This window comes from Sinocyclocheilus rhinocerous, unplaced genomic scaffold (genome assembly GCF_001515625.1).
Source record: "Sinocyclocheilus rhinocerous isolate Xijiao unplaced genomic scaffold, SAMN03320098_v1.1 scaffold21142, whole genome shotgun sequence".
Lineage (NCBI taxonomy): Eukaryota > Metazoa > Chordata > Actinopteri > Cypriniformes > Cyprinidae > Sinocyclocheilus > Sinocyclocheilus rhinocerous.
Window position 1 is genome coordinate 1 of NW_015657707.1, and position 3,784 is coordinate 3,784.

General features: G+C 36.9%; 1 pseudogene; it reads left to right on the top strand.

The window, feature by feature from the left end:
* Positions 1-38: 38 nt before the first annotated feature.
* On the top strand, positions 39-3,392 carry LOC107721535 (HLA class II histocompatibility antigen, DP alpha 1 chain-like; annotated as a pseudogene).
* Positions 3,393-3,784: the final 392 nt, after the last annotated feature.

A 3,784-nucleotide genomic window follows, 5' to 3' on the forward strand; every position in this document is an offset into this window, starting at 1 on the left:
TGAGTTCTTAGATGGTCTCGCTTGTGCGATGGTACGGCATGGGGCCGTGGATCACGAGGTATCCATATGTCGTGAAAGGGCTTTTTAGTCCTGATACAAAAGATAGCTTTGTTGTCTCCTGATTGAATTAATTCGAAGCCTCATGATGGCTGATAGAGGCATATCCGTGTCCGTTCATGTACTAGAAATCCCTACAGTCTGTTCAAAATAAATGAAAAGAAAGCGAGCATAGTAGATTTTTTTTTTCCTGTTGTACCGAAATCGTATCGAACCGTGACCCCCGAACTGAGGAATGTACCGAACCGTGACATCTGTGTACCGTTCCACCCCTAATATATATATATAATTATTACATTAAATACATTTCTTCAAGTGCCTCCTCCATACTTGAAAAAACATGGAAAACTATGTTTAAACAGTAAATGATGGAATATTTACGTACATATTTACAGTTGGTCTATTCGCACGGGATAAGCATTTCCTGAGGTAATTTTTACAGACCTTTTTACAGAAGGTAAAAGTTGCTGTAATCTTTACTGAGTTTGTCCGTAATGATTACTGAGATGACACATTCGAATGGGACTAAAATCACTGAGAAGCTCTGTTAATAATTTTTTTTACCCCACCTCTCCATGTAAAACTAATCCCGTCTGTATAAGGCTTAAGACAACAAACTGTCAGGATCCTGCCCTGGCAATTCTATCTATTTTGTCTTTGTTTAATGTTTCTGTGTTTGAGCACTTGGCTTGTCTTTGTTTATGTTTGGCCATGCTTTGTCTTGCCTCCTTGTTTCTCCTAGCTACGCCTCGTTTAGCCCTGGTCTTGTTTAACCCTTGTCATTTCTCTAACTGTGAACACCTGGAACTCTGGCCTGTTGCATGAAGCCGGTTTCGGTTTTACATAGGTGAGTTTGTGTTTAGTTTGAGCAAACTCTGAGTTTTTGAGAAAGATGGTGGGTTGGTTTTGAGCAGATTTCATCGCTATATGGTAACTTATACTACACAGCTACCCTGATCCAGAGCAGGTTTTATTCTGGGTTATAAATCGCAAACCCAAACCCAAACTGGATCAATCAGCTCTGACCAAAGTAGCATATATCTGATGCAATAAAGCCACTCCCCTTTGGAGCATCTCTTGGTCCAAATTAAAGAATTAAAAATTTACAGTGATAAAATATTTATAGTTATTATAAGAATTGACAATCAATATTAAACTTACCATTTAAATTAATATAACTATATACATATAAATTCAAGCTTCAGTATATAAAGCTTTTTAAACTGATGAAGCTTACATTTTCTTCTGAGCTCTTTGTAACCCATATAAATTATTTAACTTTAGTTGATTCACTTGCATTGATATAGTCAGTAGCTGTCTTCTCAAACTTTCACTGCTGCAGTCTTTATTCCTGCCGTGTAAATGTGTTTCAGTTCATGATATTGTTTCATAACAATCTTTTCATCTTCAACAGAGAAGTGAATTGCGCTGACTCTCGCGAGAAGTCAATTAAGTCTAGAATAGGTCGGATCCCCCCATCCTTTTTTGGAACTAGGAAGTACCTGGAAAAAACCTGTTTAACTGGTCTGGGCCATGTACAACTTCTATGGCCTGTTTTTGTAGTAATGACTCTATTTCTGCTGCCAATGTGATCAGATGCTTTGGATTCCATATCAATGCAGGGCAAACCCCGGTATTTGGAGGTGGTCGATGGCGAAAACAGCAAATTGTACCCTGTTGACAGGGTGTTTAACAGCCATGTATCTGCTGTTATTGCCTCCCAACACTTCAAGTGTTGAGGAAGGAAACAGCCCACCACTGACTGTGTACCTTCAGGTATGACACTGAAGAGCCCCAGAGCTGGTAGTAGGCTGTGCTCTGGATGTGGAATTGCGTCTGGATGAAACATAAATCGTGAGGCTGCTCTGGACTCGTGTGCAATTTAAATCAAATTCATACCTTTCTCAAAGATCCAAAAATAATGCTAATGTGAACCCCTCACATGGTTTTGGAATTAGGAGGCTTGTGATGAGATTCATAAGAAATTAGTCCTATACTCAAGATTATTTTAAGGACAAAAACCTGACAAAGTGGAATAAGTGGATTTTATTATGCTCATTGTATTTCAGTTGTACATGAATATGTCGGAATTCATGGATGCTCTGAGACAGATGGAGAGGATATGCATGAACTTGATGAAGAGGAGATGTGGCATGCTGACTTCAATCAGAAGAGAGGAGTAGTAACATTGCCTGATTTTGCAAATCCTTTGGAATTTCCTCATTTTTATGAAACAAGTGTTATTGAAATGACAGGATGCAAAAGTGATGTAGCATTTTTGACTAAAATTTTCAAGAGCCCACCACCAGAAATGGGCAAGGCATGAACATGTACTACTAAATTTGACATATTTTAATGAACAATGCTGTATAACAGTGATATGTTAGGTACTATGAACTGTTTATAAAGGGGATCATTAATAATTAATAACAACAATAAATGACAACATAAATAAAAGGGCAACTTCCACACAATACCTGTTAATTAGCTATTTTAACTGACTTGTAACTCAACTCAATGCTTAAATATGCTTATTTATACTTTATTCAAAACCAAATTCATGATTTATGTGATGATGCAACTAAACTAGAATATTTGAGATTCAAATTTCTTATCTTCATTCATTAACCAGGCCCCTTATAAAGGGAACATTAATGTGTTACCATAGCGTGAGCTTGGTGGGAACAGAAATTAAATAATATATATGCTTCAAGTGTTATCAGGTTTTGCCTCAAAAGTTTATATAATATGCATTAAGTTATATGATATCTATATTTATTTGAATTAACTATTGAATACAGTTTTGTGTGTTTCTAGATGCACCCCATACATCCATCTATCTAAAGGATGATGTAGAGCTGGGTGTTCAGAACACTCTCATCTGTCATGTGACTGGCTTCTATCCTCCATCTCTCAGCATCTCATGGACTACGAATAATGCTAATGTGACAGAAGGCAAAGTTTAGGCCAATACCGTCCAAGGGCAGATGGTACCTTCAACATCTTCTCCACTCTTAAGGTTACACCTGTTGAAGGAGACATTTACAGCTGTACCGTGAACCACAGAGCCCTCCAGGGTCAACCTCAGACCAAAACATGGGGTAAGTGTGATATTTTATTATTATCATTATTTCAGCTCAAATTTGTTAAAATCATCTTTCAGCTGTTATAATTTTCATGCATCCTCCAATTTCCTATGCATGTATTTTCCAGATGTAGATGTTGCTCTCCCAAGTGTTGGTCCAGCTGTGTTCTGTGGAGTGGGTCTGACTCTAGGACTGTTGGGAGTCGCTGCTGGAACTTTCTTACTCATTAAAGGAAACCACTTCAACTGACTATAAAGCCATGGAAATAAAACAAAAATATTCAAACTGAGCAATCTGAAGGCTCATATCATTATTGATGTTAAAGGTATAAATAAATGCATACATCTGGACTCAAAGCATGGTCAACTTGACTAGCTATGTAACACCAACCATGCTTATTGAAAGTCTAAAAACCTTTAATTGAAACAAAAAGAAAAATATTTTCTTAAACATCATATCTGCGCATCACATACATTAAGTAATATATTCACATGGTTCAAAACTAACATTTTTAAGTGTCTGTACAGTCAGAGAAAGCTTGCATGTGCTATTTACACAAAACCTCATTAGACACTTTCAATTAGGCACTATGATACTGTTATATTTGGTCTTAAATGTTTATGGAAAATGTTTTCTTTTCC